This window comes from Plectropomus leopardus, chromosome 3 (assembly GCF_026936395.1).
Source record: "Plectropomus leopardus strain MGB_pleo_1.0 chromosome 3, ASM2693639v1, whole genome shotgun sequence".
Taxonomy (NCBI): domain Eukaryota; kingdom Metazoa; phylum Chordata; class Actinopteri; order Perciformes; family Serranidae; genus Plectropomus; species Plectropomus leopardus.
Genome location: NC_142178.1, coordinates 23126340 through 23144570, shown reverse-complemented (window position 1 = coordinate 23144570; position 18231 = coordinate 23126340). Strand labels below are relative to the sequence as shown.

The 18231-nt window shown below is 36.3% G+C and overlaps 1 long non-coding RNA gene across 1 annotated transcript in view; it reads right to left on the bottom strand.

Moving 5' to 3' along the window:
* Positions 1–17331, bottom strand: part of LOC148189991 (uncharacterized) — a 92784-nt gene extending 75453 nt beyond the window's left edge. Inside the window, exons 1-2 of the long non-coding RNA XR_015776143.1 lie at positions 16960–17331; positions 15760–15881 (exon numbers count right to left, since the gene is read on the bottom strand). This is a non-coding gene — a long non-coding RNA (uncharacterized LOC148189991). The remainder of the gene's footprint in view (positions 1–15759; positions 15882–16959) is intronic.
* Positions 17332–18231: the final 900 nt, after the last annotated feature.

The following is an 18231-nucleotide window of genomic DNA, read 5'->3' as shown; positions in this document are numbered from 1 at the left end:
AGAACAAAAATAAGGCTGCTATCTGCTGTGACGGCTTCATAATTGTGCCGCTCTGAGGCTGCTCACAGTGAAAAAATAGAATTTTGTATATTGTTGAAAATCATGTGGCACAAGTGGATACAACTGCATCTCAATCGTACTCTGTGGACATCGTGTGCAATTTTAATGCGTGTGAGCTATAAGAGAAAATAAAGTCTTAAAATAAATGTCAATATATATCAAAATGTTCATCGGGAATATTAGAGCCAATAAACATAAAATGAAAATCTCTGCAAATGGAACTTTGAGGCGCTTCTTTTATATATGTTTAAATAATGCTATTAAATGGGTTTGTCATGAATAATATGCTGTACATGCATTTGTTTTTGGTGATGTGATTTAAATCAGTGTGTAAATAAAATAACTTTAAGATGTGTGTGTGTGTGTGTGTGTGTGTGTAAATGTGTGTGAAACTGCAGAGCCTGAATAAAGCTTTCTTTCAGAGTGGTGCTCAGCTGTTGGTTGTAGTTCAACTACATTAATAAAAATCTTATTTTACAGAAATGTGTTTTTAAAAAGATTCTATGTATTTTATTTATTTGGACGATAAATGCAAATGTAATTTGGGTAAATTCATTAAACATTATAAAACATCGTAATTAAGCCATGGTAATTTAGATATTGATCGCATGATCTCTATGACAGTTCACTGTCCTATTAATCTCGTGGGTAAATAAATCAATTAAAATCATGTAGCTAATTTACTCGGATGTCGTATTTTCACATGTTTAAACTAAGAACTTTAAGAAATAAAAAGTGACCTCTTCCAGAATTTCCCAGTGGCATTTTTTTTCCCTCCATGAATGCTGCATGCCGCGGATGAATTCATACATAATTTGGAAACACTCTGTCGTGTGATCTTCTGTAAGCACTGTTCATTCAAATCCCGCAAAAGGCTACTGAATAACTTTAATAAAAGATCAGTGATGCTAAAGACTCATAAAACAACACTCATCTATTTTAATGCTTGGAAATTTCCATTTTGGTTTCCTTTGTATCAGAGATTCATTTTGCAGAAGCTAAATTAGTTTGAATAGTATAATTTGTAAATATATGTTAATTAACCCCTTTTCTTCATCTCATTTGTTAAGAGAGAGCAGGGCCAAATGAAATTCAAACTTACCTGTAAGGCAGACTCAGGACCAGTCTATGAATTAAGGCAAATAAAAACACTCCTGCACAGTTTACTTTTTTGCACACTCAGTTGTTTTTAGCTAGGCGAGGGTCTTAATTGCATTGTCGTTAGTGTGTCTAATAATCGCCACGGGACATTTGGGTTTATGAACCTATGCAGGCTTCTAGTGTGTGTAAAACCTGCAGAAGGAAAACCACAGGAAAAGGATGCCCACCACTGCTCCTTAATTTAAGGAGAGATTAATAAAGTAGTTGCTCGACTTGCAGTTTGTTCTCCCTAAGGGTTGTATTAATAATCTTAGAGATACAGGGTTCATCTGTGGAGATCTGCCCTTGTAAAAGACCGACAAAACTTAAAAGGCTTGTCTTAAAAGATCACTGATGAGCTGCTGTTACTTGTCGTCTATAATTTACTGTTAGTTTCATGCAGATTAAATGTTAAAAGAGAGTCTGTCTTTACAGTATTAAAATACTGTACTGTCTGTCTAGTGGACTGAGCTACTAACATAACGTCCTGCAGATGAGAGACCAGGAAGGAAGTGATGTTAAGGTAATCTGTACTAAGATATATAGGAGTGGGTGGTGAATTAGGAAGAATAGGGAAGAAGGAGAAGAGGCAATGACAACCTTAAATACGGAGACACCCTGGGGTTATATATATTCACCATGATACTTTTGTAATGGAGCACATAGAGTGCAGGAAAGCTTAATTTAACCATGGCTTACTTGAAAACAATGATAAATAGCTCCAAACAGCATACAAGTATTATAACAAGTATTATATTTTTAATACATTATTCTTATTTCTCATGCAAAGTATGTTATTTTAGCTCAATGCAGTTCCTCAGTAATATAAAACATCTCAACCGGCAATGCTGCACATCTTTGAAACCCCTCATTTTTAAAATCTCTCTGAGCTTTTGCCTTCTTTTCACAGCAGTTTCACAATGGCCTTCTGTGTTTGACTAAACTCAAACATTCATACCAACATAAAAAATACAAATCTACTGCTTAACAGACTCAAGTATTAAGTCAACATCGAACCATAAATTGGTCCCTTTTTATGTTTTTATGTCTCTTACAGTCATTCTGCAGTTCCATGCTTCTAACCAAGAAAAGTTGTTGTCATGTTATGGTCATGTTATGTCTTGTTTTATTCAGCTTTTAATTAAAAAAATAAATAAAGTTACACCTTAAAAGACTATTTTTTTCCCATAGTATGAAAAATGGTATCAGCTATAGATATTTTTCAAGGTATTGTATTAAAGTTGAAAATTTGTTGTGAGAAAACTATTCTAAACTACCAGAATCACACCGATCATGTCTGATCAGTTCACTATGAAACTCTTCTATTACAGCATATGTCATAAACTGCTGTTTGCCAACGGCTTCTAACTTTGATTTTTTACCGACAAGTGTAAACAGAGATTACATATTTAGTATATTTAGGTATAATTGTGTTTTTTTCTAGCAACCACGAGTGAATACTGGTTTGTGTAGAACGTACGGGGAACATTGATGACATGCATGCAGCTAAAAAAGAGAGGATAATCACATTCAAGTTTATTCAGAGACACAGCTCCTTTGCAGTAGGTAGTCCCAGTCCCAAAGGTTCATCAGTTTATAATTCACAAATCAATTCCCAAAATGAGAGAGAAGCTACCTCCAAATTGTGTTCAGAATATCTATTCAAATCGATTGCTCTTTAGAAATCAAATGTGACTCGCTGGTGCAGTAACAGTGTTTTTCTCTGAAGCATGACTGGTTTTCATTTACAGAATATGTAAGCATAAATGAAAAAAACATTTGAATACTTCAGGTGGTGTGTACTCTCAGAGTAGAGAAGGTTTTTCATTGATACTCTGAGTCAATATAATCATCGAATGCAGCTCTGGGCTTTTCAAACAACAAATGCTCTAACTTGTATTTTTTTAAAATAATCTTATCAGATAAGTTGTTTGGATTCATGACGAGGCAGGACTTTACATTTATGTTTAATGCACTGTACAAGATTTGGCCTCCAAGTCTATTACAGGTATTGGTTGGACAACATACCAATAACATTCTTATATTTCTTTTTTTTTAATCAAATCTGTTTTATGTAACTTCAGCACCAGGCTTCTAGCAAGCATAACCACTGTGCAAAGACACATTTGTTGGCATAAATTTAAAGTATGCAACATTTAAAGTTCTTTCTTAAATCGTATTTTTTCTTTTTCACAACCAAGTTGTTTTCTTTAGTATTTTATTACATTGATGTCGTAACTGTTTTTAATTCTGACAGTGTAATTGTCATTGAACTGTAGAGCAATTTAAATTTGTGCCATTTCTTTCGCATATTGTATATGAATTGCTTTTCTTTTTCAATTAGGCAAAAACAAATGACTAATTTCCACAAGTACAAGCATGATCCACTATTAATGGTAATGAAACTGTAGCCTTGCATTGCACTCTTGACCACCTGTTGGGACCCGTAATAAATATTTCACAGCTTTTCTCCCTTTTTACTTCTTCTTCTATGGCCCTTTGATGTTTTTGTTCCACATTCTTTCCTCCTTTTTCATCCTCCCTGGAATAGCTGTGGAATAATCCTACAGTTTTCGCCTTTCATGCCTGAAACTTTGCATTGCATTTTAACATTTGTCTGGAGAACATCCCTTTCCTTCTGTGTGAAAGATCATCTTTAATAAAAGTGGAGGGCTGAGAAGAGCTGTAAATCTGTACTAACCACACAGCGCTGAGGTCTCTGGGAGACTGATTAGCATCTGGGAGCCGGTGCATGGCTTCTTAATAATGAGAAGAAGGGCTGGTTGGCTGCCATGTGACTCGGCTCGGCCTTGATGCCATTTCCCTGGTCGGTGAGGAAATACTACAGCCGACGTTTTTTCTGTGTCCATCATGGCAGGCAGCCATTCAAAGAACTTTTCACTTGAAAGGTTTGTTAATTTCTAACAATCTCGTCACCAGAGCAGAGATGTGACTCTATCTCCCCTCTGATTTGAGGACGCTCTTGTGTGGCCGCAACTGTGGTGCAACATTGGCATCACAAGATCCAAAGCATAGATTAAGACAGCGGCTCTCTGCTTCCCCTCTGAAAATATCAGAAATAATCATTTAGATTCTCTGCTTCTTTAACAGGAAATCTGTGACACTAATTACTGACTGATCCTTCAGCATCCTCCGTGTTTTTTTTTTCAGGATCATTTTTAAAGGATGAAAGGTGTCATGACCTGACAAGTAACGAAGTAAAATAATGGCTAGTTTAAGGTGCAATATAGCAGCATAATAAATAACTGTAGGTTGCACTGATTTAACTCAGGAGTCAAAAAATGTAATAATTACAATAAAACCATTAAGATAATATTTCTGCTCCCTACGAATTGTTTCTCTTGCAACCAGCTTTCATTATCACAAATTCTGGGAACTAAATAAACTGGCTAAATGTATGAATGTATGATGATGAAAAGATAGTAAGAATAAATTACATTTCTATAGTAAACTGATACTTTTTCTATATAGAAATCAAAAGCATTAATACCCATTAATATCTGCTAAGTGAAGCATCACTGCCTGACATGCAGTCAGTGAGAAGCTGAGAGCAGCGAAAGTCAGGTCATAAAGGCCAATGTTGTCTTATTTTTTAGAGCTAGAAATTATTATTTGACAGGTCAATGAGATCATGTGTGCCAGGGTGAGTCTTTATGCTGCCTTTTTTATGGCATCACCAATAGTAAAAAATTCCAGCAACATCAATGTAGACAAATACATCAACTGCCATAAGGTACTTAGGCAGGCACTTAATTAGCAATATCCACTAGCCAAATGCTGGTAAAATATACAGAAAGCTAGTAGATCTTCTTTATTTATCAGTCAAAAAAAACAACTGTAATTTACTGAGCAGATAGTAACATTTGAACATTCACTAGCCATTTGGCCAATGGATAAAAAAAAGTTAATTTTGCACGCTAACTGCATTTACTACTGCAACAGCGAATATCCAAACCAGTGGTTGACCAACAATGGGTTTTTTTGGAGCTGACACAGATTATTAGTAGTTAATAAGACCAATAACCGATATCTGGAACCAATATCCATTCACAATAAAAATTAAAATCTTTCTGTCTATATTCAGAATTTGGAATATATCAAAATCCAACACAAAACTTTGTTTAAATGCCATTAGCAAATGTTTAGTCAAAACTGCATTCAACATCATGTAAAGCAAGTTCCTAGCAACTTTTTATTTAATAAATCAAGTGAAAATTCAAATACAAACTGAACAAATAGAAATAGCTCCCTGAGGTTTCACCGAGTAAAATCATTAAAATAAAATACCCATACAGATAAACAGCAAAATGCAAAATATCTGTCTCAATAATAGGCGAGGCTGACAATCTGTCGACCTCTAATCCAAACTACTGAGAAAAGGTAGAAAAAACTGTATTTTTGAGAAACAAAGCCACTCGTGGAACTCACTACTACAAACTTACATATTCACATTCAGTACGTAGCAGATGCCCCATCATGTTGCCACATGTCAACCAACGCTACCTCCTTTCAGATATGAATATGTTGATGTCAGTACTTGCATGCAAAGAAAGTTAACAAGATGTCTACAGCAGAAATGTGAAGGCTATGACTGCAGAGCAGATACTCAGTGCAATCATTTACATTTGCACTTTCACAGGCAGTGAAATGTGCCTCAGAACAGTGAGGCAATGTGTTGTTTAGACTTCAGATCTGTTTTCCCCAATTAACCATTGTAACTCCATTGATTGTGCACTAGACTAAGAGTACCATCAAAACACTCCTAAGTGAACAGCAGCGCTTTGGCTGAACAAGTTTGACTTTATTTGGTTCTTTCTTACTGATAATTACTTCAAAAAATAATTTAAATCAGCAGCAGATAGACTTCACAGTTTCATCTGACACAATCTGCAAATGTCAAGGATGTTTGATAAGGAAAGACAATGCTGCATTCTCACAAGGTCCCCCCCAAATGTTCTCTCTGAGTATTTAACCGGAGTCGCAGTTGAACCTGTCTTAACTAAGTGGGTGCCCATAAGTGTTAAGTCACCAGTCCACAGCATATGTATCTACCAATGAGGACCATATATGTAAATGCTTTAATTTACACCAGTTTATTGTTAAAAAAAAAAAAAAAACTGTAGCAGTTTCAGTAACTATTTATATTTTCCAAGAACTGTAATACAAAAAAATATATAATTATCATAATTTATAGCAAAATATCTTTTTTAATCTCTATTTATATGATACATTTCAAATGTTTCATCCTTTCTTAAAACTATGCTTAAACAATGGATTAAATGATGCAGTGCCATTTGGTTTCATATTATATTGGTTTTATACTAAAGATACAAGACATGGTCTCTGACCTCGCAACAAATTTTTTAATTGTCTTACAATAAATACTATACATATATTGTTTAACAGAAGCATCAAGTAATAAAAAATACTAAATACTGTACATACACAGTGTTATTTCTACTGTGGCGATGATGTGATTGTAATGCATTGCAGCATATTCTTAATGAAATTCTTTAGTCTTCTGCCCTAGTGTCAGGTTTGACTGGATGATGTGGTATATCCATGATTTTTTTTTCTTTTTTAGCTATTCCCAGGGCAAAAAAGAAAAAGATCTAAACCTTTTCTTTTCGACTGAATTTACATCTTCTGCTCATTTCTCCTGCTTTCTTACCAAGAGAATTCTAATGAAGGGCAGAGTCAGATATCTACAGGGATACAAGAGGACCTGGAGACAGGAGAGAATGCAGCCACTGATGGCAAGAAATTTCCATAAAAGTACAATCAGGTTGAAATTTTAAAAGTGAATGTTTAAGTAGTCTAAGAGATGGGCTTTGATTCACACTCTGATCAAACCCAAGACATCTCATTCAGAGAATAATGATTTTTCCCCCTTAATTTCTCTGTTTCTGTCTCATCTGTGAGCTTACAGGTAGAGCAAAGCCCAATGGTATTGTTTTCCCTCCAGTACTTGAGCACGGGAGCCTTTCTTCTGTCGGATTAGACATGGCCAAAAAGAATGGCAAATGTAGATATGCCACGTTATTAGAGATTGGCTACACAGAGCAGATTCAGGCTCAGCCCACTCAATGCATTTCATGTTCCCTCCAACACTGGATGGCAAGTAAATAAATATATATATTTTATAATTTTTCATTTAAAATGTGGACAAAAACAGTCTTCTTTTTTATGCATATGTTCCTGGGCATATGAGGATGTGACTGCATATCCAATATCTATTGTTGTTGTTCACAGAAATGATGGACAATACAGTTTCCATGTGGGAAAAGCAGTCAACTGAGCCATGGTTTTAACCAGGCGCCCCCGAAAACTCCCTGACATGGTATTTGGCAGAAACAGAAAGCAGAAGAGCACTTTTACAAAAATACTCTACGCTTTAAAATGAACATTATCTGAGTATTTCCATTCAGTGAGACTCTTTTTAACCAATGATTCAAATGGGAATGGGAACTATTTTCTCCATTGTGCTTCTTTGAGTCACTTGTCTCTATGCAGAATACATGTTTGCACATCAAACGCTCAATAACTTTATGATGCATTAAAGGTCAAGTCAGCGGAAAGAAGGAATTGTGCAACAGTAGATCAACTGATCCAACAGCTACTTAAGCAAAACCCTCACAGGAACTGCAACATCAATGCAACAACATACAAAATTGGAAGGTATTTTTACTTAAAAGGAGCTGTGTCTGAGATTCAGGGGTATTTATTGGCATCTAGTGGTGAGAACTGCAGATCGCAACCAGCAACTTTTTTCTTCAGTGTTTGTTGTTCAGGAGGTTTTTATTGGGAGCTGAATAATCCACAGAGTTCTCTTACTCTTCAGAACAAATGGATTTGGTGATTAAAAACCGGGAAAAACAATGAATAAAGCAGTTTAATAAAGATCCAGACGAAATTATCTGCAGAGGTCTCTTCCTTTCATAAACAAACTGTGATTTAAACCTGTAAAAACACTAATTAAAGCACTTTCACATTTTAAAAAAATAATCTAGAGCCAGCCAAACATGATGGTACAATTTAGCGGACGCCGTGGATGAGGACCTGCTCCCTATGTCGATATAAATCACTCACTCTAAAGTAAAAACAAAACACAATAATTCTTATATTCAGGTGATTATATGCGGGGGGAAAAAAACAGCCATCATATTCTATTCTGTGACATTCAATTCAAGAACTGCTACTATTAATTTGAAATGAGCGGCTAATTATCTAGCTATTGGGTTTGTTTTTTTTTTTTTAAACTAAATATGAGAGACTTACTCATAAAACAACTGTAGTAAACTGCACATTGTAGTCTCATCACACTGCAAAGCTATGTACGTTCAACTATGTTGGCCTGCATTTCTCACCTCAGTGCTTTTGATAAAGTAAAGGAAACTTTGTTCAAAACTAGGTATGAGGTTTGTAGTTCACATAGTGTAGGTCTATACATTTTTAGTTCCAAATGTGATCTGTCAGACATGTGTGTTTTTGCTGCAAGCTATTACTCTTTCATGGCCCCTTTTTGGAGAGAAGGTTCCTGACCAATTATTTTCAGACGGATGCAGGGATGCAGAATGACTAGAAGCATCAGTTTTTTTTCCAGATGATGCCTAAGGTAAGGGGAGAATGGCCAGAGGCTAAGGCAGCCCTCTAGGGACACAGGGGGCTTATAAACTGTGAAACTGACATCTCTTATCTATTACTTTTGCTAAGTAAACCTTTAAAAACCTTGACAGTCCTCTACATGCTTTTCCCAAACTGTATATATTTGGCATTTAATGAATTTAAAGTCATTTTTGAAGTATCGACTGTGTAAAATCTTGTGAATAATCACTGATCCAAGGATGAATAAAGGCGCACAAACTTAATGCACCTCCTCATCTGCAAGCTTTCATATTTCTTTTAACAATCCTTATGTTACTTTTATGTAGTACAACTTTCCAAAATCAATACACTGTACACTTTCAGGATGAAATATGTTTTATCATATCAATATCCACTTCCTTCACAACCTAGTTTTCACTCATGCCCATCAAAGCAGGGGCAGATAGAGCTGGTTGTGTGGTTGAAGTGAGTTTGTTGACGTGGTGCCGTTGGCAGCCCAAAAAAAAAAAAAAGAAGGAAAAAAGCCACTCTTATTGCCGCTATGCAGGTTCCCTTGATGACTGGCCCTCGCAAACCAAAAAAGCCTTGCAGGGTGCCTCCAGAAATGTTCCTTCAGTCACAGGGAAACCCGTCACTGTTTGAATGCTGTCACCTCCACTTAGAGCCAGGCAAAGCAACAGACATGTGCCTGTAGCTTCCTCCTAACCATGCACAGAAACTGTAAATATGCTATACTGTATATTCACAGCAGAGTTGTAATTTTAATACAACCAAACTACATCATTCATTATAGTTGCCAACATAAGATTGAAATTGCCTACGAGAATTCTGACTTGTTTTGCTGCTGTCTTCACATAGTTATGTTCTATCACAAAGAGTAGTTATCATTTTTATATTTTTCCCCATTACATTCAAGAACTCTTAAGCCTTTTTAAAAAAAATGTTATCACTCCTATGGTACATATGCAAAAGCCAAGTAATTACTCCCAAAATATAATATTTTGTTTTATATAATGTTGCTTATATTTATATATATATATATATATATATATATATATATATATATTTATATATATATTTACATATTTTTTTCTGTGACATATCTGTTTATTTTGAAAACAGAGTGCAGAGTATGTATTTGGTCAAAGCTCTTTGACAACTGATGAACATGACTTCAAGTACAGATCAAATCAATCAGTCAGTGTTTGACACTTCACCAGTGACTGCTTTCTTAGAGTATTAGAAGGGCTTTCACATCTAGGACCTGGGCCTGGATCAGAGTACACTTGACCCCAGAGTCCAGATTGTTGGATTAATGTGAAAACTGTAACATACCCAGGCACCCGATTTGTTCTGAAGTCCACTTGAAAAGGTTATCTTGAGTACGATTTATGTGTACTCCAGTAAAGTAAGCATCGGGTATGCACATGGAATGTACCAAAACACGGAAGTGGACTGCTATTTTAGAAGTTTTTAACCAGTTATGAAACAATCTCAATATATTAGACAGCAGCGCAGTCCACCACAGACATAACCAGATCTGGCTTTGCTGCTGCCTTCAACCTAGCATTCTGTGCCCTGGTGGGAGTCAGAGAGCTCTGCCTAAAGACAGCAGCTCCTCTGGCCAAGAACAAGGTTCCTCTCGCTGCTTTGCCAATCCCCACTGAGAAGAGTCCCTTGGGCAGCAGCGCTCATCTGTGGCGCCCTTTGCCACACCGTAGCACAACCAAAATGTAGATGATAACGCAAGTACACTCAGGTACAGAACAACAATATAACAGCTTATTGGCTGGGTGTGGAAATGACGGGTAATAAAAATCGAGCTCTTTAGGTGCTAAATGCTCATCTTACATAGTCTCTAACTTCAACTGATACTTGGTCCTGAGTGGGTTTTTTAGTGGTACTGGTGTGAATGGGATTATTGAGAATTGACAGACTGAACAATAGAGTGAAATCTGTAGGCTGTTTTAAACTGTGAGTGAAAATATGACGCCTTTCACATTAAATCTGGTAATTCTATACAAAAATATGATTAATGGAACTATAAAAAACAGAGACCATAGAGAGACGCTTAACTGTGATACACTGGGTCACCAGTTTGGATTTTCAACCTAAATGCTGGCTCAAGATCTGTCTGCTAAGGGTCACATGTAAATAGATTTATAGTTCAAAGTGATATGCAACATAAAAAAAAAAATCAATGTTTTTAAGGTCATTCTTATATCTAGGACTACAGCTGTCATTAGGGCACCATTAATTATTCAGCACACCCCAAGGTATACACAGAATGTCTTGAGCAAAATTAAAGCACAAAAACGGGACAATAACATTCCCAGTAGCCAGAATAAAGGACTGAATTTCACTTGCCAGTTGTTCTAATTTGGACAAAACAGTTGCACACTTTGTCCACTTGTCCACATCTGCTGGCCTTTATTTGTCTTGGTCTGTTCAGTCACCAGCAGTAATAATCCAAACAGAGGTAAACAGTCTTCAGCAATTCAAATTGACCTCTAATATTCAGGAGACTATCTTTAATCAATATTACTGCTCTGGGTGCCTTTAGTGATGCCTTGAGGGTCTAACAGGCCTAATGACTAGCCTACATGAGAATACTGCAGCACAATGAGAGAGGACGTACATCATAATGGGTACTGTTCATGACGCACATCAGGCCTCCTCATGATGTGAATGACGCACTCCAGCACAATACATGTTTTGCCTCTTCAATCTTGTTTCTAGACAATCACAAAGCTTTCAGTCTGATTTTGAATGCTGGCTAAACTGAAACAGATGGTGCACTTTGCTTTGCCTGCTGCAGCTGCAGGAGACAGCGGTGCATAGGATTACTGAACTGACCATGATCAAGACACACAGATTTCTTTTAAATCTAAGGCACGTAAACTAGTTATACCATAGACTGTATATAAAGATGGATCACATTTTTACTTCCTACCGCCACAAAAATAAAGCCAAAGTATGTCAGATACAGGTGTTGCCACTTTGACTGGTACGTCTGTGTAGCGGTGATCAAAAAGTGAAGCCATGGCAATGAGCTCTCACCCATACACCTGGCCAACACAAGTGAGAGCAGCGCCACTGATCATGGGTGCGCAGAGTGACACACCCCTTTTTAATCGCATCAAATACTATAAAACCGATTATTTATTATTTTAATTAAAACTGAGACTTTCAACATCATATACAGCAAGTTCCCGGCAACTTTTTTCAATACAGTCAAGTGAAATTTTAAATAAAAAATGAATTAATAAAAATAGTTCCCTGGGGTTTTACAAAGTAAAAGTTCCTCCCATGCTGACACTTTCTTTGGAATTTTTTTAAATTAATTAATTTTATTGGCAATGATTAAAATAAAACTCAGATACAGATAATAGGCAAAATGCCTATTTTATATCGGCCTTCATAATCGGCCAGGCCGATAATCTGTCGACCACTATAGGTTAACCAAACTTATCAGACAAACGAATACTTAAACACAGTCAAGGTATAGTTCAGTATAATACAAGTCTTATTTATCCAGCTGTTTGCTCATTACTTCTCAAACACATGCATTTTTGTGAAAACAGTCTCATGCACGGCCAATTAGCATCCTTGGGCATGTGCATGTGTATGAACTCTGCTCAAGCAAAGTTCAACATGCATGTGTGTCCTTGCTTAATATTTGCAAAAGTGTTGCAAAAATGCATGCTTTTGCAAAGTCCTGAACATTCGACCATATACATGAGACTTTGATTATACAGCACAAGTTGCATCAGTGTGTGTTAACAGATATTTTGATGTAGTTTTAGAAAACAATATTTTCTCCAAAAATTCAAGGTAACACGTGGTAAGTAATTGAAATCAGAATGGTAATTTTGCATGTAAAGTGTTCTTTTAAGATAAATCTTACTTTTGCTGACCTCTAGTGGTGAAGTTCTCACTTTGCTGAACTAATACGAGCGTATACGCAGAGTTGGGTCAGTACACCCTGACTGTTTGGTGTGGTTCCAGGTGCAATTTAGCACACTTCTGACTACACGGAGACATCCTTGTTTGTTGTGTGACATTAAGAAAACAATCCTTTTTACCCTGGCTTGGTTAATAATAAATATGAGTTCTTCTACATCTTTATCATTATTATTGCACTGAAAACTAATGTACCCTAGAAATTGTGTACTTTGACAACTTCAAGTGTATATACAGTATTGCACAAAGTGTCTTGGGGGTGAATTATTTGGACAGATAATTCTACATCCCGAGTCATTTTTTATTATCATTACATCCTGTAAAAACACAGTTTAATTAGTACGCAGCTCCTTTGGGGAATCACAAAGGGGACATTCCAGAGGTGGTAAGTTTGAAGACACAAGGGATGTCTGCAACAATCCCTGGTGTAAACCTTAGCAGACGCAGCATAATATTCTTGATTTAAAATGAGGGTGAAAAATCAGAGCCTGAAAACTAATTAGCTCAAGTATGAAACGCCTACAGAGGAGCAGAAATGGAGTAGATGGCTCATCCTGACTTCTTGTTGATAAAGCAACAACGTTCTCAATCTAGAAAATAAAAGCTTTAAACTATGCAACAAGGTCTGACAGCCAAGCTAACTTATAACATACTATGGTAGAATGAACCTCGTTTTCATCCTCTCTTCATGAACATCCATCATTATTTCTAAAAAGTCAAGTTGAAAGCTCCAATAATGCTCATAATCACAGCAATGTGCAGGAAAACTTCCTGTTAATCAACAGAATATACTTAATTTAGATGTTCCTCTATGGGCCCTTAAAGCACTGAAGATGTAGAGGTCTAAGTCCAAACTGTCCAGTATAATTCATTGAACAGTTTGTATTGCAATTCAGTTCATGTGGCATTATGTTTACAACTCTTGTTTCAAGTCAGTCTGAAGTTAAACTTTTCTTTTCTTTCATCTGGGCCAAGGGAACCAAACTACAAGGCTGAATGCAACCCAAGATAAACAAACACATTTTGTTTGGTAAAAAGACATCTGAGGGTGACAATGTGATGACAGGTCGAGCATTTGCTGGCAAGAGAGCAAAAAAGATGCAAAAATGATTAAAGTTTGTCATTCTTAGTGTATGTGAGAACAGATCCCTACATGGAAATACAGCCCTTAACAAAGCAAGACAGTATGTTTGAGTTTCACTGAGTATGGTCAGCTCCATCAATATTTAGCTTCTCCACCACCTCACCTCTTCTACAGATAAAAGCAAGCGGAGGCCAGAGTACAAGGAGACGCCACCTCTCCCAGTGATGCTAATTATCCCTGTTTGCTATCTGGCTAGCTCCCAGGCATTCTGATTGGATTTACTTGACAAAATAAATAAATGATCATCATAAAAGTGTAATGCCACCTCCCTGACCTTTCCCCACACTCAGGCCATGTTAGCAAAGGTATGGTGAAGCAAACATAGTTGGAATCTTTTGTTCTTATGTTAGATACTTTCTCACTCTTAAACTATTCTCGATACTTGCCATCAGGGTTAAACCTTGTGTGTGTTCTTCACTGAGATTTTGCCCACAGCTTCTTGTTACTCTTTTTGGTTTTAATGATGATAGTTAACAGAGATAAATTAAAGAAAACTATATAACATACATTGTTTTTACCAGAGCAGAACTTATCTGAGGGCTTGGCTGAGCTCTTGTGCACCACAGCACTATGTGAACAATAGAGCCCATCTGGCTGCTACTATTTAATCCTCCAACAACTTAGTTTTGGTCACTAGGTAGAAGCAAAAACAGGCTATAAATACAACACTGACATTTTGTGGTGTTATTATTATCATTATCATAATTAGTATTAGAAGTAGTAGTAACAGTATGTTGATATGCTGGGCATAGGGTTTGCTTATTTACACACCCTGCAGATACGGTGTAGATTTAGCATTCATTTAAAGCCCATCCGATGAATTAAAGTCCATTATTCACCCTTCTTAAAGATCTGATTTGGTCTCCAACATCTCCTACTCTTTAGCTGTTAATTGCAACACTGTATTAACCAGCTAGTTGCTAATTTGGTTTGTCATCTGTTTGGTGCTGGGCTGGTAGCTTATGGTTGGTTTTTAGAGCCAAAGCGGTACAATGCAAGCCATGAGAGCAAACAATGAGTCAAAAGACACTGAAAAGCTTCACAAAGCTGTGGAGAACTGCAGAGTCATGCAAGACAAAGAGACCTGTCACATACTGGTTGGCATGTGATCTATTGTTAACGGGGCTCAACAGTTATGGTTGCCAGCTGCCATTTGTAATTTGCAACCATTTAGAGAAATTGACAACCAACTCAGGCCTTTGGTTTCCATCAGTGGAACATTTTAAAGTTGGGGCAGGAAACAGCAAAACGTGCACCCCCTAATAAATACATTTTTAGTATTACATTACTGATATCTAAATATTGCTCTTATGGTCAGAATTGGAACACGACAATCCTGCATATACGTTGATGCAGTTACGCCCATGTACAGAGGTATCTGTTTTAGAGACAACGGTGAAGCAAATTAAGTTACAATTAAGATTCAAATCCTGTAAAAAAACATATAAAACACATACTATAAAGAATTTTGCACTTTGTTTTACTGTAATAACACTTAAAAATTTTATGTCACATATTCATTATTAATATAAACTGCACAGTATTTTAGTTACTCAAAATATAAAGGGGCTAAAATATTGCAATCATAACTTCAGTTTTGGCAACCAAAAGCTGATGCCTGGTTGCCAATCTGGCAAACAACTTTAGAGCTGGTTTTAACCCTGGTTTATATAAAATAAAATATTGATTATATCTGTTTTAAAGTCATATGCCACATAGCCTCTGTAGGCTTCAAAATGTGTCTCATTCAACACAACACAAATTAAACAAAACAAACAAAATTTTAAAAAATAAAAAATCTCACATGCAGCAGGTTTAGTACTCACAAATTGGTGGAAGGTTGCGCAGAGATGTTGGCAGCTTTAGCTATGGAAAGATGGCAGACCAGGCGACAAAAAAGGAAGGAGATATCTAATCCTCCACGGTCCGAGGAGAGCTTCTTGGTCCTCTGTTTAATGAACACAAATGTTCGGCCTTTAGTCAGCTGAATTGGCAAAGCAACGCGTGCTTGTGGCCCTTAAGTGGCCACAAGCCATATTTAAGGGCAGAAGCAATGTTTTTGGAGCCAGTTATGAAGTCGGGCCAGCTTCCACCGACCTGACCTGCCTTCACTCTGTGGAGCAAGGGATATAAAACAGTATGACAGTGGAATAATGTGGTATCTACACTGCCTCTAATTAACTGCTGACATGCTTTAAAACAATGTCCACATGTATCTCCATGTAAACTCAATTTAACATCTGAATAGCAACCCAGAGAGCTGCACAATCTATCACAGTAATAAAAGACAGAAACGTAAATACAGTGTGCTACTGATGTGCCCAAACTTCTCCTACACACTTTCCCTTAAATACAAGCTCATCCAGCACAAAAAGGCAAGTTTCAACATCAGTATCCTCAGTTTTCCAACTCATTGTGCTATATTTTATGGTTGCAGTATATGTATTTATTTGTTGTATGGGTGCCTCATATTTTATTGGTTTGTGTTTTTTAGATTTTTGATACTTGCACTGTTTTGTGCACATTCAAGTGACATTTTCAAATGTTGTTGTACTTGCACAATGACAACAAAGGCTTTCTCTTCTAATCAATGAGATTTTCATGGTATGATGACCACTTCAGAAAATATACCCTACTATATTTCATCTACAAATCCAAATAGTCATTTTTCAAGAAATGTTTGCAAATAAATTTGACAATTTGACAATCATGAAAAACAAAATTATCACTGCAAAAGCCTTGTGAACTCTGTGGTCTCCCACCTTTAAACAAGTGACCAACACAGTAAGTTAGCTTTTCAACAACACAGGCCAGTTTAGCTAATTTCTTCTATCCATACATTTGAGCTGTTTTCTGAAAGGAATACAAAGAAATTTAACATTATATAGACAAGTATAAGGTAGTAATATGGATATGTATAAATGACTTACTGTCTTAAGCTTCACAAGCTAGCTACAAAGAAGGCTACACATCCATAATAAATCCTCAATTTGGTAAGGTAACGTTAGCAGGACACCATAACTTACCCTGTCCGAGGCCGTGAGGACAGCTTATAGAGCTCAATTTAGGCGTCTTCAGTCTTCAGTTGTCCCTCATTACTTGACGTTTTCGCATACCAAGTATCGCTTAAAGCATTAATAAGCACACACTGTCTTAACTTTGACACAACACCCGTTGGCTTGCCGCTAATACGCTAAAAGCTATGCTAACAAACGGCTAAGGGCAACTAGCATTTTAGTTCGCATTGCACGCGCATGTTTACCTTTCGTGCTACGTCATAGTCCTCGAGGGCAGTCATAATTTGTATCCGCCGACATACCCAAATCCATCTGTGTGGTCAAGTTTTTTGACTGCCTGCAACTTGAAGTTGTAATACTTTCATCTATGGACATATACATAAACACTGACTGTGTAACTGCGATACGTCAGCGCGCCCGCCATATTGGATGTGACAGGTCTGCCTTGTAAACAAATACAAGCTGACATAAAAACTGTGGGTTTACATTTTTTATTTTTATACAAAAGAAAAAAGAACAAAGTCTGCAAATCAAAATAAGACACTAGCAAAGAGTCTGCTTTCTTTTCTTTTAGCAGTGACGTGATAGACCCTTATTTTATTCTATACAATAACATTTCATGGTAAATAATTTTTAAATAATTAGACTTTTAGTAGGCTGTTACAAATATGCAAATATGCACAATATAGTATGCAAGTCAGTTTTTTCCCTCTGCTTCTTCTTTCTGACTGCGGGTAAAAATAATATATATCAGTATTAAAAAGTTTTTGTTTTAATAGGGCCCAATCTAGTTGAATTCCACTCAACTCTATTAATGATACCAATAAAAAACAAACTGAAAACTGGCACACAATAGGCTACATACTACAGGATAAATTTTAAAGCCCCCCCCAACTAAAACCACCAACAAAACATTTTCTGTCATTATTCACTGCAGAAATAATGTTTTAATTAGCATTCACTTTATTAATACAATAATGTAATACACAACCACATCGGAATAATTGTCTCAGCTCCAAAGTTTCTACTTTGCTCTTGAGGATAATTAACTGAAAACTTTAAAACAGATGGTTACTATTGTCATGACTTTATTAAAATCTTATTAGTGTAAAGAAACTGCAGTTACATACTTTAACTGATGTTTTATGTGATGGGCCTTGTGCTTGAATTTTTGCATTTCCACAAAATCTGAAGCACTGTAACATTTTCAAACAAATGCAAATATTTTCAAATAAGTAATGAACAGTATGTTTAGTTGATAAATAACAAAAGTGTTTGTTT